Raw genomic sequence first — 27,459 nt, 5'->3', positions numbered from 1 at the left:
GGGTGTGTAGTGGTTGATGGTGCTGGATGGCTGTACAAGGCTAGGTGAGGGGTATACCTTGGCATCAGGCCACATGGGAATGCTCTGCATTATGGCTAAGGGGTGTAGTGTCTGGAATGACCCACACAGGTTGGTGTAGTATCCACCATTTAGTCACCTGGTTTACTATTGTATGTGGTCAGTGCTGTGCAATGCTTGCCACATATGTGTTCTATATGCCATGACATGGATGGTGGTTGGGATATGCACACATCCCTCATTCATGTACAGTGGAATGTGGAAGTGTGCCTGGTTTGTCTGGCCAATATTCTATAGACAGAATGTTATCATCAGATGTGAGAGTCCCGCCCTCATGTGGCAGGGCCAGGTACTGGACAGCAGGTTGACCCTGCACCTACATTGATAGCATGCTACAGGTATTCCCTGGTGGCAAGTGGCATCTGTCCATACAGTGCATGTGTGTAAGGCATGGTATGTCCTTTGTGGATCACATTTGATGGAACCACAGTTGTTGCAGGCGTCCAGTGAGAAATATACTGAAGGTGCACTGTCTGCAGTTATGTGCCTATCGTACTGTTGGACAGGGTGCCATGCCCACTGTAGGTCACTGCATTCACACCATACTTACTATCATTCACCAATATGCAGTGTACTACACACATATTGGCTGTTGTCTCGGCATATGTGTGTGTGTATGAGACATGGGTTGAGAGTGTGCTCTGGGTAATACTGGGGTTGCTAACTCTGATTGCCTGGCCTTGATGTCAAATGTATGAGCATGGATATGCACCCCAGCCTCGTGGCCATTTCACAGCTGGTATCCCTGCACAGTGGACATTGTGATATGTACCAGGGCCACCATATAAGAAATTTGCAAAACCCGCTACACATTGGGCCCAGGTGTCACACACACACATCGGATACGAGGTACAAACACACACACATCTGTCATGTCCAGGAGTAGAACCCTTATCTAACTAGTTTATTACACTACAGCACTACGCACCACTGTGATTACTGCAGTTCTCCTTCCCCAAAGGTGTATATCACATTGGCTGACATCAGCAGGATTGCCATAGTAGGGCATTTGACATGTACTGAGTGTGACTAGCCTCTAATGCATAGCTCCCTACACAGACATTGAAACACACACAAAACATCCAGAACTGCCATGGTTGGGTATAGAACCCTACCAGAGTTCTGAATCACACTACAGCAGTATGCAGTTATGGCATGCGCTACAGAGATTACTGGACTACAACCTTCCCAGACGTGTATTTTGGGATGGATGACATCAGCAGCCTTACCAAGGAAGAGCATTTAAATTGTAGGGGGTATGCCTACCCTAAAAAGCATTGCCTTCTACACAGACACACACACACACAGTTGTCAAGGCTGGGGTTAGAACTCCTACTTAGCTAGTTTATCACACTACAACAGTGCACAGTTACGGCATGCGCCACTGAGATTACTGGCCTATCCCTTCCCCAAAGGTGTATTTCACAGTTGATGACATTGGCACACTTGTCAAAGTGAACCATTGGAGGTTGTAGTGTCTGTGAATGGACTCAAAAGCATTGCTCCCTAACACTGACAAAGGAACACACATACATCCACACTTGCCATGTCTGGGACTAGATCTCTTACCAAACTACAGCAGAATGCAGTTACAGGATGTGCTATGGAGATTATTGGGCTACAGCTTCCCAGAGGTGTATTACTAGGTGGATGACATCAACAGCCTTGCAAAGGTTGAGCATTTGAATTGTAGGGAGTGTGACTAGCCTAAAAAGCATTGCTCTCTACACAGACAGACAGACAGACACACACACTTGGCATGTCTCAGAATAGAACACCTACCTAACTACTTTATCACACTACAGCAGTATGCAGTTACAGGATGTGCTATGGAGATTACTGGGCTGCAACCTTCCCAGTGGTGTATTTCTAGGTGGATGACATCAGCGGCATTGCCAGTGTTGAGTATATGACTTGTAGGCAGTGTGAGTACTCAAAAAAGCATTGCTCTCTACACAGACACGCACACACACACACACACACACACACACACACACACACACACACTTGCCATGTCTGGGATTAGAACACCTACCTAACTACTTTATCACACAACAGCATTACGCAGTTACAGGATGCGCTATAGAGATTACTGGGTTACAATTTTCCCAGAGGTGTATTTCTAGTTGGATGGCATCAGCAGCCTTGCCAAGGTTGAGCATTTAAATTGTTGGGAGTGTGACTACCCTAAAAAGCAGTCAGACAGACACGCACACAAACACACACAGTTGCCAAGTCTGGGATTCGAACACCTACCATACTAACTTATCACACTACAGCAGTACACAGTTATGGGACACGCCACAGAGATTACTAGGCTACAACTCTCCCAAAGGTGTATTTCACATTGGATGACCTCAGCAGGCTTGTCATAGTAGGGCTATGGGGAGGGAAGTGTGTGCGCATGGGCCATTACCCATTCATCTAGGGGTTGACACGCCACATGCGGGCACACGCAGGGTCATATTTCACATGTATGTGTATACAGTTGCTAGATTACTACTTCCTTGTACAGTCATGTTGCACAGCTGGCACATGCACCACATAGTCTGTAATGCTGACAGATACTGGTGGCTAGTATCTGCAGTGAGTGACATCTGCACCTCATGTGTTTGGGGCCCTTTGGCTGTGTGCTGGGTGGGACAGGCCTGGATGGCTCCTTGTCACAGTCACCCTCTTCGACACATCTATGTCCGTCTACCTTTGGTTTATTATAGTGTGTTGTCCTTACATATATGTCTGTATTCCTATCCACTGTGTGTGCAAGGCATGAGTGGTGCATACTGATGAGTGTCTGCGCTAACAACTGCGACTGCCAGATATGTCTGGTCCACTGGTGTTTGCAGACATGGCCTTCATGTGTTTAAGTGTGTGAGCATGCCCAGTATGACCTTTCAGTATGTTGTTGCCTTACATTGCCAGTGTATGAGCATGCCCAGTATGGCCATCTGTATTGCATGTGTGGTTCAAGTCCAGGTAGTTTGTACTGTAGTGTTGACCTTTGTGTTGTACACCGACAGGTTGCATGCTGTCTCTGCAGGGTATCCATCGATCATTTGGCATTGACTATTACTACATTTCTGCATTGGGGGGGGGGGCACACCTGACTGTTTCTACATTTCTACACAGGATTGGGGGCACACTTAACTGTTACTATATTTCTATGTAAGATGGGGGGAGGGCACATCTGACTATTTCTACATTTCTACACAGGATTGGGGGGGCACACACCTGACTGTTACTATACGTCTATGTAGGATGGGGGGAGGGCACACCTGACTATTTCTACATTTCTACACAGGATGGGGGGGGCACACCTGACTGTTACTTTATGTCTACATAGGATTGGGGGGGCATACCTGACACTTGTACACATTTGCTAGGACTGTATTGGTATGTTGGGTATTCCATTTCAGTCTGTAGTCTTACCTATTGTGCTGGCTAGAGGCATACCAGTGCACTACAGATCTTAGCTTTTAATTACCTACATATTAGTGTCTGACTTTCTAGCCTTCACAACTGACATCCCACTGCCTGGCCTGCTGTAGTCTGTTTGTGTAGTCCTGGGGGGGAGGTTACCCATAGGCCTCAGTCAGAGGCCATAGCATAGCATTTGTTTGTGTTTGTCTACACCTGTCCTGCTGGCTGTGACTGTTGTTGGGTATGAGCCCCCCCCGACTGACATGTGTGAGTCACTTACCTTATGGGTGTCCCAGTATTGAGGGTGGTGCTGCAGGGCTGCCTATGTTGGATGCACATAGTACATTCTCTACACATGGTTAGGCACAGGTAGTGTAATGTTTGGCATCCCTTTTACTGTATGTGAGAGTCAAAGATAGGTGTTATTCCCTGGGTCCCTCCCGTGTCAGTGTATGTGCTATGTATTGCCTCTTTGCCAAGGCCAGGGCATACTGGACACGCCTCCTTCTGTCTACTGGGGCAGGCTCAGGTTGTTCCTCCTCCGAGTCACTCTATGCCCATGCAGGCCTTGGCAATGTTGGGGGGGGGCTGTGTGGCCCTGCCCCGTGCTGTTCCTGCTGCAGCTGTTTCCGCAGGATCATATTGTGTAGCATGACACATACAAGGACAATTTGGGTACATGTAGCTGGTGAGTACTGCAAGGCTCCACCGGATGTGTCCAGGCACCGGAACTGTGACTTGAGCATCCCAAATACATGCTCTATTGTGATTCTTGTTTGTGCGTGTACCTCATTATGGAGTTCTTGTTCGGTGTGTGTGTGCATTTCTGATGGATGTCATCAGCCACGGCTCCAGTGCATATCCAGCATCTCCCACTAGGTGACCGTCAGGGATGACCCCATTGGCAAATCTCTGGTACAGCTGTGTCAGATGCCAGATGTGGAAATTGTGATTGCTTCCAGGGCAGCCAGCACACACGTTCATTATTATGCCCTGGGCATCATGCACGACCTGGCAGTTGATGGAGGGGAAGCCCTTGCGGTTGATGTAGACCCTACCCCGCTCTCCGGGTGGTGCTTTGATGCATATGTGCGTGCAGTCTATAGCACCCACTACCTCAGGGTATTTTGCTATTTGGTGGAACAGTTGCATATTGCTGGCCAGTGCCTCACGGGTGTTGGGCAAATATATGTGCTCACCGACATGCAGACATGGCATCCAGGAACTGGTGGAGTACCCTGGATGCTGATGCCTGTAACATCCCCATAATATCCCCATTTGGTATTTGAAAGGTACCTGTAGCTAGTATTCTTAGGCCTACACATACCTTGGTATCCACTGGGATGGGTTCCCCTCTGTTAGTTCTGTGTGTGAGGCGTGGCCGGCACAGCTCAACAATTTGCTGTAGGAGGTCCCTGTCCACCCTATAGCACTCCACTATCTCCAGCTCATGTAGCCCTTGGTAGGTAACCCTGGGTTTGTACACTGTTCTCTGTCTCCTCACTGTGGGTTGCTTGGCAGCATTTACATCCTCGCCACCCTAAGCCTGTTCCACAAGTTGTTGTATGATAGCTATTGCAAACCCTAACATTTTGCTGTTGTGAGTGTTAAAAGTTCCCTGCTTTTTTACACTGGTGGTGTAGAGTGTGAGAAAAACCAGAGGGGTAGGTGTTTGCATAGTTTATAGTAGTGTTCTGGGCTGGGCTGGGCTGGGCTGGTCTGCTGCCCGTGTAATTGGCTGGTTCTAATACATTTCATCTGCCAGCTAAGCTAGTATTCCTTGATTACCTTCCTACTGCTGTTTTCCCTTCCCATTGCCTTCCTGTTTCAGCCTGAGGGTGCACCGCATAAAGAGAGTGCTCAGTTGTGCACACTGCTGCTCTTTCCTGGTTTAACCTCTTTTTTCTTCCTGTACAATCCGGTGCGCAGTGCGCACACCTGCTTAGGCTTTGTAAAGAGTGCTAGGCAGGTTTAGACACACACCCTAGCTGTGCTAAGCTAGGAGCACACCCGAGCCACAGGGCTACAATCCGCTTACAGTATGCCTGACACCCCCCCCCCCCATGATGTCGCCAACCTCCTTGGCTTGCACCAAGCTATTCCTACACTTACACTGTTGGGACCTGACTCACATCCTGGGGAAAACTGGGATTCACTATCCTTCCACTCATTTGCATAGGATTGACTACTAATACATAGTTACATGTCTCACACTGAGCCTCCCCCCTTAGCAACCACTACTCACTGGCCATGTTGTATTCTGCTTGCCATTGACTTGCATGGCAGAATACTGATTTTAGTTAGACTGCTTAATTTAGGCTCATTTTGTTATTTTCCCCTGATCCCATTTGTGCACCACAGCCCTATGCTTAAACAACCGAGATCGGCTAAAAGAAAATAAAAGTTGATTTTTTACATTTTTGTATTGTTTGCAATGCCATTGGCCTTATACTTGGCCATTAGCATGCTTACTACATGATATGCAGCATTTATTTGGAGCTGTCATAGCTCCGTTTTGGATTTTGCAGAAATGTACTCAGTTACTAACCGAGTACATTTCTGCTGATTGCACTAGTCCTGCATGGACGGTTGCAAGCTTCCTGGATTGTAAAATCACCTCATTTGCATGGATTTCTCATGCAAATGGGGTGATTTGGATACAAGGACTTCATCCATGCAGGATTAGTGCAGGAGCACTCGTGCATGCCCCTGCAGGCTGTTCCTGGATCGCACGGCAGATATATTGCCTGCTTGAGCTCCTGCAAGCATTTGAGAATCCGGAGGAATCTGTTCGATACAAAAAGTTTACAGTTTTTTTATCTGGCTTGTAAGATTACACTGTCAAGATGAAGCACACTTAAATCTTACGAACAGTAGAGGGCATTGTGATACTACTTTGCCTAAGAATGGCTGGAGAGACTCCCTCTTCAAACATCAAAGGAATTGTTGTCATTGCTCATGGATGTGTGTATAAAAGTTTTGTAACTTAACTGTTTTTGTAGTCTGATGAAGTTCTGATAAGGGACGAAAGTGCTTAATATATATATATATATATGTAATTTTTTTGTTTTGGTTTTAAGTGGTTTTACCAAATAAAACATTTGTTGCTCACAACCTTCTGCCTTGGATTTGTTTTGGCTTTGGAGCCTCTTGGATTTTGTGTTTTACCAGTTAATCCTAAAATTATGTTATTGGAGAAAATGTTGTTTTCAGTGCTGAATAAGTTCAAAGAAAGACAATCTAGCATATTATTTAAAATAATGTAATACATGGAGAGTATTTTGAATTCCAAGCAGACTGGTTTGCTGGTTTAAGACTAAAAAAAAAATATATATATATATATATATATATATATATATATATATATATATATATATATATACATACACGCACACATTCAGTATGACATTTTACACACACGTGTGTGTGTGTGTGTGTGTGTATATATATATATACACACACACACACACACATATATATATATATATATATATATATATATATATATATATATAGATAGATATGGTTTCACTTTAGAATCCTAAAATATCACAATGCTGAATTTCACAAAACTTCATAATCTGGAAGCCCAAAATCCTGAAAACTCGAAATCCCGAATCCCAAAAGACTGGAAACACACAGGCTACATATACTGACTATAGAGAACACAAACCAGATTACATTCCACCAAATATAAGCAGGGGGACAAGCCCCCATGCACCCCCATGTGGGTGGTTGTGCCCCCACACCCCCTGCTGCTTAAATATATCAACTCCACGATTGCACTTCACTACACTATCATGAGTTATGTTGTAGTATAGCAAGTTAAAAGGGAATGTTACTGAAGTTACAACAGGCAGTTATGAACACGTGATGGTATGTTTGCCATTTATTTCTGTGGAGTGCAATCTTGGAATTTATATATTTAATTAGCAGGGGGTGGGGGTGCAGGGGGGCTTACTCCCCTGCCCATACTTGGTAAAAAGTGCTATCCTTTGTCTTGTATATGTTTCTCTGTGTCCTTGTTCTGGAATTTTGTCATTCTTTGTGTCCTGTATATTTTCAGGATTTTGTGATTCAAGATTTTGGATTCCAGCTTATAAAGTTTAATCGCTATGTAATCCAATGTAACTACTGTCTGTTTATTTTAAAAATAAACCTCAGCAGGACAGAAGATCCACAAAAGATGTTTATTGAGCGCTTTCGTTTAGTATATTATAAAACTTCATCAGAATATCTAGTAGAAAAACAGACAACTGACTCAACAAAATTTATATGTATATATATATCCCATCATGCACAAGTTAGTCAAACAACAATTATGCCTATCCTTCCTACTTAAAGGAATATTATCAAAATTAGTAAATAAATACCTATAAATATAGATAATACATTTGATAAAACATAAAAAGGCTTAAAACTTCATAAAATCCTATCTAAACTAAAACATATATATATATATATATATATATATATATATATATACACATTTCTAACATACATTTAAGTAAAATAAAAATGATTAAATAAATAAACAAATAACTACATGAAGCCATCACTGATCGCTTCATGTAGTTATTTGTTTATTTATTCAATCATTTTATTTAAATGTATGTTAGAAATGTGTGTATATATATATATATATATATATATATATATATATATATATATTTATATACATATGTTGCAGTCTTTAAAAAAAAAAAGGTCATGATTTCTTCACTTTAGACAGGCATATTTACAGATAAAATGAAAATTAGAAAAGAACTTCAGAGGGACACAGGTAGAAAAGTACAGTTGTGTACACTTACCATAAATGTGGATGTTCGAGTGTATTCACTGTTGCAGTCATTACATTTGGGTAATCTGCTGGCAGGTTGCCCTCAGTCAGCCTGATTAACAAAGTCTTTGGTCCTGCATCAGTTGCTGTCCCTTCTTCCATGACATCAGGTCGTCAGTGGTATAAAACATGCAGCCGACGCCATTACATCAGTTTTCCTTGCCCCAGATGTCAGGTGCCCCCAAATGGGGAGCAAAATATATAAATAATTTAAAACACAAAAATATACCTCCAAACAAAAGCAAATACACCAAAAAGGCTTTTAAGTATAGTAAAAGAAAGTAGAGGCATAGTAAGAGAAAAAACAGGGGGCTGGAGGGAGGGTAACCAGGACTGCAACAGTGAATACACTCGAACATCTACATTTATGGTAAGTGTACACAACTGTACTATGTTCTTCATGTTTCACTGTTGCAGTCATTACATTTGGGTAGATTCCCAAAGCTATGGTTGGGAGAATGGATTTATACAGCATTAGGACCGGCTATAAAGCCCTGCAAAACAGCAGTGGCAAAGCCAGCTCTGGATTTAGAGAAAATTGGTAAATGATAGTGGTTGGTGAAAGTATGAACTGAACTCCAGGTAGCAGCTTTTAGAATATTCCTGGTAGGAACACCTCTGAGAAAGGCTGTAGAAGTAGATGCAGCCCTGGTGGAATAGGATCTGATCCCCTGGGGGATAGGTTTTCCATGGTGCTTATAGCAGAAATGAATACTATGGCTTATCCATTTGGAAATGGCTTGCTTTGAAATAGCCTTTCCCTCTGCCCCTGCAGCAAATGCTACCATCAGTTGTTCAGATTTTCTTCAAGATTTAGTCCTGTCCAAGTAAAATCTAAGTTGTCTGTGTACATCCAATGAATGCAGAATCCACTCCCCCTTGTTCTGTGGATTGGGAAAGAAAGTTGGCAAATGAATGGACTGATTAAGATCCACACTGGATACCACCTTGGGCATGAAGGATGGGTTGGTCCTGAGTGACATCCTGTCCGCATGAAAGATGATGAAAGGTTCCACTGCCATAAGGGCTTGTAATTCATAAATCCTTCTAGCAGAAGTGATTGCTAAAAGGAAGGCTGTTTTCCAGGAAAGAAATTTTAAGTCTGCAGTAGCAGCTGGCTCGAAAGGAGGTAAAGTGAGTTCCTCCAATACAAAGTTAAGGTCCCAGGCAGGGGTTGGAGCTCTCCTGGGTGGCGTCATGTTTTTGGCCCCTCTGAGATACTGCTTTAGCAGAAAATGAGAGAAGAGGGGGGGTTCTGTGTTGTAATGAGCTGAAATGGCCGAGGCATGGACTTTTATGGAAGAAAAAGACAGGCCCTTGTGAAGCATCTCAGTTAAGTATTGCAAAATCTGAGGTAAATTGAGCACTGCTGTGCTCATCCCTTGAGATTGATTCCAGGCACAGAATCTTTTCCATTTGTCAGCATAAGATTTTCTAGTACTAGGTCTTCTCACCTCCAAAATGACATCCATCACAGGTTTGCTGAGGGATGCTAAGGGGGAATTTAAGTGATTAGCGAAGCTGCAAGATTCAGTGTTTGGAGCTGAGGGTGCAGAATTTGGTTGTTCTGCTGAGACAGTAAGGAAGGTGTCTGAGGCAGGTGCCATGGAGAAATTTGTGACAGACTGCGTAGGAGTGGGTACCAGTGTTGGCGAGGCCAGTCTGGAGCAATCAAAATCCTTTTTGGTTTGTCCTGTTTAACTTTTAGTAGAACTTTGGAGAGCAGAGGCAGAGGGGGAAAGGCATATACTGATAGGTTTTCCCATCTGAAGGATAGAGCATCCACTTTCCAGGCTTTTTGTGAGGAGTTGTTGTGCAAAATTTGTCCAACTGCTAGTTTTGGGGTGAGGCAAAAAGATCTATGTCTGGGCTCCCCCATTTGCGTGTCAACATGTTGAAAATCCATAGTTCCAGTTTCCATTCGTGTGGGTCCATGAGATTTCTGCTTAGTTCATCTGCCAAAATATTCAGCTTTCCTGGCAGGAATTGAGCTTGTAGTTGTACTTGATAGCTCAAGGTCGTATTCCACAATGCCATGGCTAGTCTGCAGAGGGGGTAGGAATGTGTACCCCCCTGCTTGTTTATGTACCACATAACTGTGGTGTTATCCGTCTTTACCATTAGTTGTCCTGGATGAAGGTAGTCCTTGAAGGCTGTCAGTGCATTCTGTACAGCTAGCATTTCTGATTGATATGAAGGTGCATTTGATTTGGGCTCCATCTGCCCTGAATGCAGTTCCCTGCCAGATGAGCTCCCCATGCATAGTCTGATGCATCTGTCGTTAGGGTTTGGGTGGCAGGGGGTGGTGTGAATGGCAGTCCCTTGTTTTGGTGGCAGGCCTCTGCCCACTATAGGATCTCTAGTTGCAGGCAAGGTATGATAGGAATCATTGTTTCCAGACCGTGACAATGTTGACTCCATAAACTTTTTAACTACCACTGATGTTTCCTCATATGCAGTCTTGCATATGGAATTAGAAGAATGCAGGAGGTCATGAACCCCAAGGCTTGCAGTATTTGTCTTGCAGATAGCAGGGTTTTTGTGGCCACCTGTTTGAAGTAAGTCACCAAATGAATTTGCTTTTCTGGCGCAAGGAAGGCCATCTGGGCAGTTGTATTCAAGCTTGCACCCAGGAATGTAATTTTTTGAGAGGGTACCAGTTGTGATTTCATTTCATTTATCGTGTACCCTAGACAAGTTAGAAACCTTTTTACAAATGCCAGATGTTTTAGAAGAATGGCCTTGTTTTCTGCTTGAATTAGATAGTCGTCCAGGTTTGGATATATTTGAATATTTATTTGCCTGCAAAATGCAATTACTGGAGCCAGGCACTTTGTAAATACCATGGGTGCAGTAGATAAGCCAAAGGGCAGTGCAGAGAACTGATAATGCAAGTCGCCTGCTTTGAAGTGGAGGTATCTTCTGCAAGATTCCCTGATTGGGATATGCAGGTAAGCCTCTTTTAAATCTAGAGTTGCCAACCAGGCATATTTGCCTAGCATAGGAAGTAACTGGTGAAGAGTCAGCATCTTGAATTTTTGGAATGTCCAGAAAGGTGTTTAAGTAGACAGGTCCAGATTTGGACACCATGATTTGTCTTTTCTGGGTACCAGGAAAAGTCTGGAATAGAAACCTTGTCCCTTTTCCTCTTCTGGTACCTGTTGAATAGCCCACATGTTTAAGAGGAAAGTACTTGTTTCTGAGCCTCTGCCCACTGATTTGGGGGCAGGTCTGGCCATCCGTTTGGAGTTGGCAACCTGTGGAAATGAAATCTGTATCCCTGGGACACTATATTTAAAACCCATTTGTCGTGGGATATAAGTTGCCAGTTTTTTGCATGAAGAGACGGTTTACCTCCCAAAGGAGCGGCTAAGAGGTAAGTGCTTGGTAATGTTAAAGAAAAGTCATTGAGACTGTTTACCATGGGGAGGTGCCTTGTAGTTTCCAGATTTGGAAGCAGAGGCACCCCATTGCTTAGTTCTGAAAGTCCCTTGGGACTGAAACTTGGAGCTTTTGGAATGTCCTGGTTTGGCTTGAGTGGCTCTGGAAGGAACTGGAAAGGACCAGTTCTTAGTAGGCCAGTGCCTACTAAATCTTGGAGGTTGTACTTGTAAGAAATCTTTTACAGTTTGCATAGATTTAACTTTATCTTCCATCTTTTTTTAGAACTTCTTCAGCCTTATTGCCAAACAGACAGTCCTGATGCAAAGGAGCATCCAACAATTTTGCTTTAACATGATCAGGCAGAGACTGCTCCTTAAGCCAAGCATGCATTCTAAGCACAGACCCAGTAACAGCAGCCCTGCAAGAGGCCTCCAAAGAATCAAAACCACATTGTAAAGTATGTTTTCAACTTGTTCAGCTGAATGCAATAAGTCCTGTAAATCCTTATTTTCCACACAGTCAGAAATCAACATCAGTTTCTGTTTAAGCTGTCCCATGATATACTGTTGATATTTTAGCATATAGAATTGACAGTTTAAAGCCCTGATTGCCAAAGGTTGCAGAAGTATAAACCTTTTTACCCCATCTATCCAGCGCCCTGGAGTCTCTATCAGAAGGAGTAGGATTTTTAGCAGTAGAATCCTTAATGCCCATGGGCCCCTGAGAAATGGTTTCAGGGTCTGCAACAGGATTTTTGAAAAAGAATTTGTGGGAGTCAGGAACCCTGTAGTATCTGTCTGGCTTACAAGGGGCCGGAGGCAGGGAATTAGGGGCCATACTGGATTCTGAAAACACATCATCAACAATGTCTAGTACAGGAGGTATAGCCAAAGGCCTATGCTGAGGAAGAAGAAGTAAATCCCTAATCCTCTTTTTGAATTCAGAAAAATCTTGACTTTCCCAGTGGAAATGCTCCCTTAAGGTATGTAAAGTTTTGCCAAAAGAAAAATCCTCAGGGTGAGAAGCAGAAGGAATGGAATCCTCTGCATCAGAGTCCTCATAAGTAGGTATGGACAGATCCTGTTCATTAGAAGAGTCAGAAGAAACAGAGTCCTGTTCAGAAGATTCATAGTCAAGTTTAGCCCTAGGCCTCTTAGAAGGGGGGAGGTTGACTACCCCTGATTAGAGTAATTAAATCTTCAGCCATTTTAATCATTTGTTTTTTAGGCATAGGGGCCTGAACATGTGACCTGGGCATCAGTTTTTTAGACATAGATCGAGATTTTGGCCTTAATATTGAAGGTAGTGTCGGTTTAATATACAAATCTGTAGGCCTGAATACACCCTCAGAAGCTGGTGCCTGCACAGCGGCTCTGGACCCATCCAAGATAGAAACATCCACGGGTTCCATAGGTGAAGCATTTCGCGGCATACTGGACTCCGAATGGATCTCAGTAGAGGCCTGCAAATCAGAAGTAGCGGGTATCAGGGGCTGTGAAAATGCCTCGAGTACCCGCGAACTGGCGACTGGCTTAGGAGTAGAGTCATCGGCAGTTTTTTACCTCAATGGCCTGTCTCTGTCTTTTTCTTTACGTTTTTTCGGTAATCCGGTAGTCGGATGGCTAACCAACGTCATTTCTGGATAATTAAACCGAGAACTGAAATATTTAGAAGCAAAAATGTACCGACGACAGATAGTGCACTGATTAAATAAAGCACAAAACTTGACAGCAAGGTACATCGTAGTCAGGGCCTAGGCAAGGAATGCAGTACAAATGGAAATCTTTATGAGGTATTTGCTTCCCACAAATAATACAATTATTAACTTTTATTGACATCGGTAAGGAGCAAGAAAATGTTTCCACAACGGGATACTTAGCTTTTAGTTGAAGACTTCGGTTCTGAAACTCGAAAACGAAAATTTCAGGAGTCGTCCGACCAGCACTTGTGAACTGCTTCTGCTTCGGGCACTGGGCGGCAAGAAAGACTGATGTAATGGCATCGGCTGCATGTTTTATACCCCTGACGACCTGACGTCATGGAAGAAGGGACAGCAACTGACGCAGGACCCAAGACTTTGTTAATCAAGCTGACTGAGGGCAACCTGCTAGCAGATTACCCAAATGTAATGACTGCAACAGTGAAACATGAAGAACATCAACCAAAATCTGAACACCAACAACCCTTAATAGGGTTATGGACCTGTAATAACCTCTTTCTGCCTTACTTCTGTTTTCCTGCCTGTCTTAGCCCTACAGCCACAGAGCTTTCTAGACTCATCATCCTTAGTAAACGTGAGTAGTGTTTTAATTTTTTTAGTTTTTTGGCTTTTTTTTTTTGCGAAAGTGAGTTCGATGTACGTTTTGATGAAACGTACTTTCAGTGGATAAACATAGATCCATATATATATATATATATATATATATATATATATATATATATATCTATCTATATGGATCTAGGACATTTGCTCGAGTGAGCATACGACCAAAACCCAAATGGCCAGGCATACTTACGCAAAAGTGCTTTTCACTGAAGAAGCACTTTTGCGTAAGTATGCCTATTGCCGAGGCTGTACTATGGTGCGGGTAAGGGAAATTTCCCTTTTCCCCACTGTAGTGTGGTCTCAGAGGGAGAATATTAAAGTAGGGGTGTGTGGGGGGCACAGCCCCCACATTGGGTGTGCAGGGGGGCGAAGCCTCCCTGCTAAAATGTAAATGTAGTGTTTTATTTTTTTTTTTTTGTAACATGCTTTAACAAAAGCGCTTTTTCAATAAAAGTACTTTCGTTAAAGTGTGTTCAGTTATTTTGGATTCGGACGTTTGCTCACTTGAGCAAAAGTCCTAGATCCATATATATATATATATATATATATATATATATATATATATATATGGATTCGTATCACTTCACTGAAAGACTGTTTCACTGCCACCCATTTCACTGAGACCAAATCACCTAAAGTTCAATTCACTTAAATTTCATTTCACCTAAAACACATTTCACTGAGAAGTAGTACTCTAAGGCAAGTCAGAGGTATATGTCCTTTTCCCCACTGTAGTGCAATCCTGGAGTTAGTATATATCATTAGGGGAGGTGTGGGTGGCACAGCCTCCCAATTTGGTTTTCTGTTGTCTGGTTTTGTTTTACATTATTTCGTGAAACCCAACCTCCCAATGGGGGTGCTGTGCCCCCTCACCCCCCCCCAGCTATATATATATACTAACATCAGGATCGCACTACAGTGGGGAAAATGACATATATCTTTGACTTGCCTTAGAGTACTACTTGTCAGTGAAATGAGTTTTAGGTGAAATGAACTTTAGGTGATTTGGTCTCAGTGAAATGGTCTTTCAGTGAAGTGATACGAATCCATATATATATATATATATATATATATATATATATATATATATATATATGCGGGTTCCTTTTAAATCATCGAATGTTCAGAACATCGAAGTTCTGATCATTGAGACCAGAACATCGATGTTCAGAACATCGAAGGTTTAAAGTGGAAGTGCCAGGTAAGTGAGATTGTGGAATGTTGGGTGTATATGCAGGGCAGCAAGGTGCCCTGCATGTTGTGTGTGTGTGCCATCTGAGTGTTGGCATTGCAGGTAGGGTACGGGAAATCTCCTGTTTAGCGCTACCACATATAGCGGTAAACAGGAGATTTCCCTTATCCCACTGTAGTGCGATCTCGGAGTTGGAATATTAAAGTAGGGGGGGTGTGGGGGGCACAGCATGCAAAGTCCCCCTGCATAACATAGTGTTTGTGATTTTTTATTTATTTATTTATTTTTTTATGGTTCATTTTAAATTTTTGATGTTCTGAACATCGATGTTCTGGTCTCGATGATCAGAATGTCGATTTTCTGAACATTCAATTATTCAAACTTGGGTGTATATAAATGATATGGTATAATATCTATAATAGAAATGCTTTAGGTATTGAACATTAAAGTGAGTACCACTTCACAACTTAATTTGGTAAGAATTACAGTTGCTAAATTTTCCCAGTCCTTGGGTCTAATACTAACAGAATCAGTCTGGTGTCCTCATGGTTGAGTTACCCTGAAAAGGCGCAATACCTAACAAATTTACTTATAATTCATTTCTGACCATATTCTACTATTCAGGTACTCAGTCATACAGTTCTTGGATATTTTTTAATCAAGAAATGTAGTGCACTGCAGTATCCAAGGACCAAAGAGCAAGAAATGTTTTTCTTTTTGCAAAAGGACTCTAATATTTAAAAAACAAGTACTCGGGTATAACTCTTTTGTGTAATCTAGACATCATCAGAACATGCAATAACTCTGCTATCTCCCCATGCATCAGAAAAAGGGTATTGTTAAGAGTTAATTTGTTAGAACCTCTAGAATCAGAGCTGGTGATGAGGTGTTCTAGACAGAAGGTTATTAAGTTAAATGAGATGTTCATAAAGGGGGTGCTACTCACGAGAGTTAATTGAACAGGAAAAAAATTACAAATTAATGGATGAGAGACAGACAAAATGCAGGCCAGTTATTAAATATGGTCTGGGTAACTGCTGTTTAAATAATGGTGAAGTAATGACAAACAAAGCAATACATAGCTAAACAATTTTTTTCATGGACTAAACTACAGATACTGCAAGAGTAGCTAACATAATTTGACATTTTTGGTGGGTATTTGAAAAAGTAAAACTGCTTAAAAATGTTGTAGGAAGTGCGCCTAATTTTGTGCATAGAGGAAGGCACAATTTTAAGAACTCACTTGAGCAAACACAAAAATGTGGTAGGTGTGCATATTGCAATTTCATCAGTACAGAGGAAATTGACACGTCTACTATACAAAAATGGAAGCAATCTGACAGATATTGTGATTTAGCTAGTGTGGTATATCTCACGAGTTGGGAATCTTGTAAAGCTTTCTATATTGACAAAACTGTTACTGATCTAAAACAGTGTATATACCAGCACACTTAGATTGATTTAACCAATGCCCTAGCTAAGCATGCAGTACAATGTTTCAATTTTAATTTTTTTTTTTATTTTCGGTTTTAGAAAAGTTGAACATTTGTCAGAGAGGTGGGGACTGGAGAATGCTTTTAGAAATGAGGGAGTTGCAGTCGAATAGCTGCACTGCAGCTCCTGGACTAAACAGTTTTTTTATGTTTTAGGATGATTTATATGAATTTGTATGTGAATTGTCATTCCTTAAGTATAAATTCTTAGAGTTTTTGGATTTTGTAACTGCACTTTTAAATTGTTTGTCATATAACCGATGAAATGATAAAATGAAAAGGTAAATGAGTCACTACAGGTTCTGATGATGTCTAGATTAGGCAAAAGCACTAAACACGAGTACTTTTTTGTTTTAATGTTAAAGTCCTTTTGGTAAAAAAGAAAAATTCTTGTTGCTTGGTTCTTGAATGCTGTGTTGCATTCCTGCTGAATGTGGCTACTGGTGTTATGCTGGGCTTGCTTCATCACTTGGTTTGCAGTTCAGATTTCAGTGCTTAAAACAACAGTTTCCTTAGTTAGAAAATAATTTGGTATAGTGCATATAAGGATCTTCCATAAATGTATACAGCAGCAGTTTCTGCTGCCCACAAATTGAAAGTAATAGGCAAACTTTACTCTCTAAACTGCAATGTATGTCAGACTAACTCTGTGTATCTACCCATTTTTATCCTCCAATAAAACTTTTTATAGGAACATTTTGGTTGTTACCACACACAGTGTGCTAAATAAATGCAAACATATAAAAACGCTTATAATTATTATTGTAAAGATACTTCTCATTAAAAGTCCAGTTATTATTATATTCTTCAGTCACTGTCACTTCTCATACAACTATTTCTTATTCTTCCTTCCTCACACAGATATCCAACTAATTCTTCTACCGTAAATTCATCCACAGTACTTATCAGCATTTTATAGATTTCATCTGCATTTTCCAGAATATGTATCTTATAATCCAACCCATCTGATCCTCACCATTGAACAATCTTAAAATAATATTTAAGTATTAACAATAGACAGGATTGTAAATTATATAATTTTTTCCTTGATGTACCTATTTTATAGCATTCAACAGAAAATATTTTTCTCTGTGGTAAAATTATATGTAGCCAAAAACTTAACAAAAGGAGAGAAGATCTCTATAAAATTATGCTATGCATGTAAAAAGTACTGTCATTATGGAAGTATTCAAAGAACTGTATTTATGCAAATATCTATTGCTTAATAAATTGACTTCATACAGTGTTAGCTCAGCATCCCTAACATGGTTTCACAGTTATCTGTCTGTCAACAGGCTACTTAATGGGAGAACACTGTCTCCACATAACTGCTAGTATCCACCGGTGTACCCCAAGACTCCATACTCGGCCCCCTACTCTTCATCATTTTTACTAACAATCTAATTTCATTAACCTAACATGCCTCTATCATACAGTATGCAGACGACATGTCCCTTATCTGCTCTGCCCCTTCCCTACCAGAACTACAAACTAAGATGCAAAAATCATTCCAACAAATCAAAACTTATCTAGCAAAACACCAGCTCATCCTAAGCCCTAGTAAGACTAAGTTAATAATCTTCTCCAACAAACCTACCAAACAACTGCCCACCCCTAAACATTAAATCAGCAAATGGCACCATAATTGAGCCTAGTAATCAGGCCAAGCTCCTGGGTATGACAGTAGATAACAGGCTAAAATTTGATATTCACATTTCCCAAACTATCAAAAAAGTCCATCCTAAATTTGGTGTGCTATATAGGGCCAAACCCTACCTAACACCCCAAGCCAGAGTAGCCACTGCTAGATCACAACTGCTGTCTACGCTTCTCTACTGCTCACACACATTCACCAGCTTATGCAAAACCGACCTTCATAATCATGAGTCCTGCTATAACAAAATAGCAATGTTTGCCACCAATCTCCCCCACAAAACCCATCATTGTACTTCTCTTCAACAACTCAAATGACTAGAACTCCCCAACCTATTAACTCATCCACCTTACATTCACCCACAATATCATCCACAGCCCCCAAAAACTGCCCAGCCTTATCAGCACTAGTCCAACTATAGGTCAACAACAGATCCCTTAGGTCTTCAGATAAGCCACTGCTCAAAACTACACAATCCCACAACTACCATGGTTGACTCCCTATACTCAAATAAAATAGCTATGTTCTTGAATGCTCTCCCTCTAAACATTCAGATCACTCCCTGCCATTCTTCCTTCAGAATAAAGCTAAAGGAATACCTCATAGACAATTGGCTCTGCATGTGCTGTTCTCTGGGTTAAACTAAGCTCTTCTATTACTTCCTCTCCCCATACTCTGTTGATGGTTTTACTGCTCAACTATTTTCTACTGTCACTAGAAAAATGTCTTATTTTTCTCAATGGCAAATTTTTACTCTGCAATTCAAGCCACATACTACATGTGCAATATGTACTTATGGTCTATTGCTCTATATTCAGGTTTCTAGAACCTATGGTCTAATGTTTCTAATTTTTGTTAATTTATTTCCTCTGTATCAATATTGTCTAATGTATTATTTGTAATATGTTATTTCAGTTATTGTATGCTTGCAGTTATTGTATGATTTTTGATTATTTTTGTTCAGTATTTTAAATCTTAATTCTATGTATCTTAGTACTGGACCTTTTCTCCCCGGGTCTCCACTGAAAACGGGCTACTTACCCAGTCGGACACTACCCGGTAATCAAATGTAATAAATAAATAAAAATCTGATCCCTGGTGAAATGTGTATAATCGGTTGCTCTAAGAGATAAGTATTTGTACAGTATTTGTGAAATAATGTATATGTTATCACATGTAAGATCATATTTTGTCATCTCACTTGTTGGCTGTATGACTTATTTTACCTGTATTAAGCAAAAATGGTTTTATATGGCCTTTGGCACCCCTCCCTACCCCTTTTCTTTGTTCTTCGGCTTAGAGTTGAAGGGAGCCTGATTGTCAGATCAGGAATGGTACTGGATGCTACAGTGGATAATACAATTTTACCCACTGTGGGTATTTTGGTTTATACTTCATTTGTATTATTTTCTTTCCTGTTTAATAAAATAGTTTCCTGACACATTATTTCAAAATAAATAATCAATAAAAACTAAATCAAGAAAGGTACATGGATGGCAAGCGTATTCCAGAGCATGGGGATTATTTTAGACACATATCTGTCTTGCAAGCATGTTCTATTTATGTCACAATCAAAGTTTAAATCCTTGGATCTAATGTTTCTGGTGCCGTTCATTTTGCAGATGTGCAAATGTTCCATCATGGCTGAATCTCAGGATGCCTTATATGCCAGGCATAGATCGCCTCTCAGTAACCTGTAGAAGAATAAGTATAGTGATGGGGCTTTAAGATGATCTGTAAAGGACAATTTGTTAATACCCTGGATTCTCTTGGTCAGGAACCTTTGTGGGTGTTCTAACTGTTGCACAAGTCTGGTCAGTTACATGCCGAAGGGGACATTGAACTCAATGATGAGTCTCATAAAAGCTGATTAAAGTGGTATTATAACTTCCTTAGACCTGGATGTCATACCCTTTCTTTATACGTTGGTTGACATAGAATGATTTTTTTTACTACCTTGGCTATGTGTTGGTCAAAGGCCAGATTACTGTCTATACATGTTCTCAGATATCCAACTATTGGGTCAAATCTTAGTTGTGTCCTATTGATTAAGTAATTAGCCTGGGTGGACATTTTCCCAAAAGGCACTATAATGCACTTCTTGGCATGAAGTTTTAATCCATGGCTTTGGCACCAGTCATTGTCTATGTTAGACGCCCCTGCAGGATGTTAGTGTCATGGGGGAATCCATGATATCTCCCAGTTTGCAATCATCGTCAAACTTGGTGAGCCAGTGGCTCCTGACATTAGCCTTGACCTCAGAGAACTATATATCAAACAGGAGCAAGCCCAGCACTGACCCCTGAGGTGACCATTGTTTTGATGGAGGTGGTATCACCAATCCTGACTTTTTGGGTCCTATGTGTGAGCCAGCTGCCAATCCAGTGAGTTATGTAAGGATTTATGCCAAGTCCGGTGAGTTTGTCACCAATACAGGAGTCAGGTATTGTACTAAGTCAGACCTTACTCAGGTCTAGATAAGTGATATGCAGTATTTCCCCTTCGTCCATTGCCTTGATGACCTTCTCAAAGAAAAAAAAATCCAGAGAATTCACAAAAAGAATGACAAAGTACTCATCGCCTCAACATTTACAAATACTTGGAACTCACTGTCTGCCTGAATTTCCAGTAATCTATCTTGTGCACTTAGATTGGTCCTGGAGCGTACTCAGATTGTATAAATATGGCTTAGCATTTCAGTATCTCTTTCTCAATAATGATATATGTATACACGGTTACACAGTTACATAGTTATGTTAGAACTGCCAACAGCGGAAATTTGGACCATACATAAAGCAGGTCCTTTTATGTTGTATGCAAATTTATGCTCTCCCATAGAGCAATCTATTTGCTTCTTAAAAGTATTTAAATTAACAAATTCTGTAATATAAAGTGGTACCGAGTTCCATAGTCTGGGGATCGAATAACTTATAAAGTAATTTATTTTCTTAGTTCTACTGAAATTAACAATATATTGAGAACCTCTATATATTAGGCTGACAAACTTTTCTCTTAAAATTAGTTTTAAAGCATCTCTTAATTCATCATCTTTGATGGCCTTGTAAGCTAGGCACAGTTTTCCTCTAAGGATTCTGTATAAAATGTTGAACAAGTGTCTTAATCTTTCCTCATAACTTAATTTTTCAAATATCTAATCTTTTTAAGCATCTTCACTAAATCTTTCCAAGGCTAATTAATTAATCTGGTGATAATGTACAGACCGTTAAAGTGTACTCCATCAATGATCTAATCAATGATGTATACATTTTTTTTACTTTTGAATCTCTCGCTTTATTCATACTAAGAATTAGGCCTTTCTTTTTCATAGCCCTTGCTCTTAATTGTTTCTTAAATGTAAAACCGTTACTAATTATGATGCCTAGATCTTTTATATGATCTACTATCTCCAATGCAGTACCTCTTGAGTTTTTTTATTTTCAGATGTGCTATATTTCTAAAAAGAACAACCTTACATTCATTGTAATTGTAGAGCAAGAGATGCATAGCCATTTAATGAACTGCTTATATATCCATCAACATTCATTCATTCTCTGATTACCTGCTTAATGTAATGCAGGATTACTGGAGAGTTTGATGCTATGCCAGTACTCAACAGGCACAAGGGAGAGAAATTTGTCATGGAGTGCCAACACATAATAGGATACACAAACACACACACACACACACACACACACACACACACACACACACACACACACACACACACACACACACACACAGTCTTATGACATACTCATCTATGGGTCATTCAGAGGATGGAGATGTGAGAAGAAACCAGAGAAATTGATAAAATCCCATACAGACACAGGGAGGATATTTAGACTGCACAGAGAGCACATTGGCTGAGAAATGAACTGGAAAAATAGGTGCTGTGAGACAAATGGTAACTGCTGTACAACTGTGTTACCAGTTTATCAATGCAGTTTAAACAAATGCACAAGAAGGTGCTCCACCTTAAAAGAACATGACTAATCCATGCAATACTATGGCAGGGAGTGTAAAATTCAAATTTTACCCACAGTGGGGAGAGATGTTTGGTCATGAGAATGCAGCCAAAGTGACCAAACTAAATCCACAAACAGTATGCCAAAATAGCCATGGGATGTAGCTGTTAGACAATGACATTTTTTAAAAATGACGTCATGTCATATTACAGATTCCATTCCCATTCTGTCTCTGTTCTGATTCAAGTTAGCAAAGATGGCACAGTGATGTACTACATAGAGGTACACTCATGCACACAGCAACACAGTTGCAGTATGTTAGTGTTAGAGCACTTGTCACTGTAATCAAGTAGTAAGAAAGAATAAAAGGATGCTTTTAATAATCAGCATGGCAGAATAATAATACATGACAAGTTTCTGAGTAAAAGAGATAATTGTAAGTATTTGCAAGGAGATTTGCCTTCTGAAAAAGAAAAAAAATGTTGCATTAGTTTTGTTGCTCAATGGTATTCAAAACAAGTGTCTGTAACCTTTAAAGTGTTTGGGAGCTGTGTTGCTGTGTGTTTCTTTGTAGCTCCTTTGTAGGGCATATTGTGTTCTCTTCCAAACAAAGTGCCATGACTTCAGGGCAAGGTAAACCTTTGCCTTTGTATAATACACTTTCCTGACCTTATTAGCTGAAGTACTACTTCCTCCAAAAAGACAGGATGCCCGACTGTTTACTGTATTACACTGTACCTTCTATTTTACTCACTACATCTCCCTGCTAAGGAAATGCTTAATTTTTTTCATAATGTAGATACTATGGGAGGACATCTGAATGGCTCCCAAGTGTGCAACAAAGTCACAAAGATTTAGGATTTTTGCATAAAAGGGTTTGCATATGCATTTTTATACCCCAAGAAGACTGCAGAGAATTTTTTCTCAGGCAGATTTCAAATGCTGGAGGTGTGATGGGACAGGGAGAGGTAAATAGGAACATATTTATTGGGAATATAACAAGTTGGCTTATTTAAAAAATTCCATACAGAGTAGTTTATCTGAAATTTTGGGGAAGCAAATGGTTGTAACCAATTAAATGATTCTTTTGAGATGGGCTGTAGACATATTAAGGCCTTACTAATTTCAATGCTATTAGCTATCAAAAAAGCAATGCTATTAGCTTCCACAAAATCAATTACTAGAACATGGAAATCAAAATCTAAACCAGCTGTAACAAACTAAATATTGTACAAGCAATAAAAGGACCAGAGGTTTGATCTTTAGATAAAGGAAGGAATACATTATATAAAAATAAATGGAATTTGTGGGAACAATGCATGCAGAATATTATTTAGGGCAGAAGTGTGGCAGAGAACTGAAAAAAGTTGGAGTGAATGGGAACTGCTGAAAAGAAAACATATGTATACTGTATGTAAATAACAATGGAAATATTACTTTGTTTTCTATTATTGTAGTTCTACTCATGTCATACTAGCAAATGTGATCATTCAATAAAGATGTTTAAAAATGTGGCTTACTGCTGACAGCTACATCAAATATTTATTTTCTACAACATAATCTACTATCTGACCTGTAACACTACTGTTGCTTCTACATGTATATTATATTCTTTTGCATCTTAGCTATATAATACCTTACTTGTGAATCAATTAATGCACAATTTGCTTATTGATGTTGTTTACTTGGAAAGTCCAACTGAGCAAAACAGATTTTCACTGAAGGCCTGGAGAGAAAAGCTTCACATACAATATCCATATTTTCACAGCTCAGCTTAAGAAGTTATATTCTCAGGCAGCAATAACTTAGTGTTTTTTCCAGCATCTGTCTGATTCATAAAACATGTTTTACTGAAGGCATTTTCATTTTAAAGAAACAAAAATGAGGAATTGCTTTATACTAATATTCTGCTTCTGCTTTTAATGTTATGCATTACACTGCATAATGGGTTATACCCAGTAGCACTATTCACGTCAGCAAATGCAAAATAAACAAATAAACAAATGCAGTGAAAACCTGAGGGTAAAAACAGGAGTAATGGAAAAGGGTGACCCGGAAAATAGACCAAGGATGATCAGCTGCAATTTTAAAAATGGACACCAGATGGCAGTACACTACTTGCAAAGGTGACTGATGAAACATTTATTTATTTATTCATTTAAGTGTTAGTGCTTAGAAAACCAAAGTGTAATAGCTAAATAGTTTGGTTACAAAGGAGATTGTCCAGAAGCTTACATATTAATAAATAAGCATTACACACCAGTTATTACATTTCTTGCTTCTGCAAAACGTAATTATTACTTTAACATTTTAAAGTGATGATTAATAAAATATCTGATAGTCTGGACCTATTTTAAAATTGTAATTAATGAATCCTCATGATAACAAGCAGTACAAGTAAGTCATGTAGGCTAAGAACTATACAGGTACAATTAAAATAGAATGAACATACTTTCTAGCAGTGTTATACATACCAGAACAAGAATATGCAGTATTTATGGGAGTACTACAGAATCCTGAAAGTTTAAAATCCTGAAAACTCAAAATCTTGAAAACACACAATATAGCAACACCTACTATATTCTAGCACAAGTACATACAGAAAGAAAATAAAATAGAAACCATATTACTCTTTTCCAAGTATAAGCTACTTAAATATATCAACTCCAAGATTGCACTTAATGTACTGAAGTGCGATCTCTTAGTTGTTATATTTAAGTAGCAGGGGGTGTGGGGGCGCAGGGGGGCTTGCCCCCTGCATATAATTGAAAGATAATATGTTTCTGTATGTACTTGTGCTGGAATATAGTAAGTGTTGGTATACTGTGTGTTTTCAGGATTTTGAACTTTCAGGATTTTGGTCTTTCAGGATTCTGTAGCACTCCCAGTATTTACATGTGTAAATGGCTGCAGTGACACAGTTTATATGGGATGATCACACTTGTATCACTGACACATAGATAGAGAGATACAGACAGACACCCATCCAGCCAAATGGAGATGATATGTGTGTGTGTGTGTGTGTGTGTGTGTGTGTGTGTGTATATATATCTATCTATATATATATATATATATATATATATATATATATATATATAAATCCAAATAATCAGGCAGAGAGGTAACCAGAGCATAAAATCAATGCAGTTCGTTCTCAGAATAAAATGTACAAGATACAAGTAAGAAGATGTAAGAAACGGATTTTAATTTGTGCACATACAGTAAGCGCTTTCACAAAAGCTTCTTCAGACCGTTAAAAATTTGAATTAGCTCATTAGTCTAATATATATATATATATATATATATATATATATATATACATCATGTGATCCCTCTCACAAATTAATTAAACTGTTTAAAGGAACACTGTTACTAAGAACTTATCACAGAACTATTCGCTACTCAACTACAATAACATTTTTTAAAATAATCATCTTAAGAAAGTAGCAGCAACCAAAATTATTATTTCGTAAATTCCCAACGTTTAAATAAGTTGGTTATATAGTGCAAGTAACCAAATAATTAGTTGCAACTATACACTATATAATAAGACACTTATATAAAAGCCATGAAGTGCTATCCTTCAACAGTTACTACAATCATCGTTTGTATTACAGGATACAACAGTGAAGCTTACTGTCATCAACATACTATATAAAAATAAAAAAATATATAAAAAATTAAAGATTTCAATAACAAATAAAAATAAATATTCACATATTAATCTTTAAACATTAAAACGCACTAAACAAAAAAATTCATAAGGCGTATTAAACCAACCCTATAGTGGTAATAAAATTCGTATATACATTCCTAATATATTATCATATATATATATATATATATATATATATGTATACACACGTGTATACAGATTCAATATACTTATAATTAATATCTGGATATAATTAGATCTAAATTAGATCTAAATGACCAGGATAAAAAAGCATCATTATGTTAATAAATGCCAAACTAAATCGATGCATTTATGATTATTACTCGCTTATAGAAAATCTAAATACCCGAGTTAGATGTAGCGTCATTATAGTAAAGAAATATAAGACATGCAAATATGGCTACATTATAATATAGAAGTATATACATACTTTAGTATTTGGGTCTCTATTCACACATTTATGTAATATGTATTATTTTGGAGGAATTTCTTAGGTTCACATTGTATATGTGCATAAAGCATATCTTTTCCTTAGGGCTTACTAGATATTTATTGTAGATGTCATCAATGCTTTCAGATGATGCATAGTTTAACTAATTTGTTATTTAGGCATGCCCTTCAAAGGTATGTGTCTTAGGTATAACTTGGTTTAGTCTACATCTATATTATAATGTAGCCATATTTGCATGTCTTGTATTTCTTTACTATAATGACGCTACATCTAACTCGGGTATTTAGATTTTCTATAAGCAAGTAATAATCATAAATTCATCGATTTAGTTTGGCATTTATTAACATAATGATGCTTTTTTATCCTGGTCATTTAGATCTAATTATATGCAGATATTAATTATAAGTATATTGAATCTGTATACACATGTATATATATATATATATATATATATATATATATATATATATATATATATATATATATATATGATATATTAGGAACATATATACAAATTTTATTACCAATATAGGGTTGGTTTAATATGCCTTATGAATTTTTCGTATAGTGCATTTTAATGTTTAAAGATTAATATGTGAATATTTATTTTTATTTGTTATTGAAATGTTTAATTTTTTATATATTTTTTTATTTTTATATAGTATGTTGATGACAGTAAGCTTCACTGTTGTATCCTGTAATACAAACAATGATTGTAGTAACTGTTGAAGGATAGCACGTCATGGTTTTTATATAAGTGTCTTATTATATAGTGTATAGTTGCAACTAATTATTTGGTTACTTGCACTATATAACCAACTTATTTAAACGTTGGGAATTTACGAAATAATAATTTTGGTTGCTGCTACTTTCTTAAGATGAGTATTTTAAAAAAATTTATTGTAGTTGAGTAGCGAATAGTTCTGTGATAAGTTCTTAGTAACAGTGTTCCTTTAAACAGTTTAATTTATTTGTGAGAG

This window comes from Protopterus annectens, chromosome 6.part0, assembly GCF_019279795.1.
Source record: "Protopterus annectens isolate FY-2018-M chromosome 6.part0, PAN1.0, whole genome shotgun sequence".
In the NCBI taxonomy this organism is placed as follows: Eukaryota; Metazoa; Chordata; order Ceratodontiformes; family Protopteridae; genus Protopterus; species Protopterus annectens.
The sequence above is the reverse complement of the archived record's forward strand: the minus strand, read 5'-3'. Positions refer to the sequence as shown.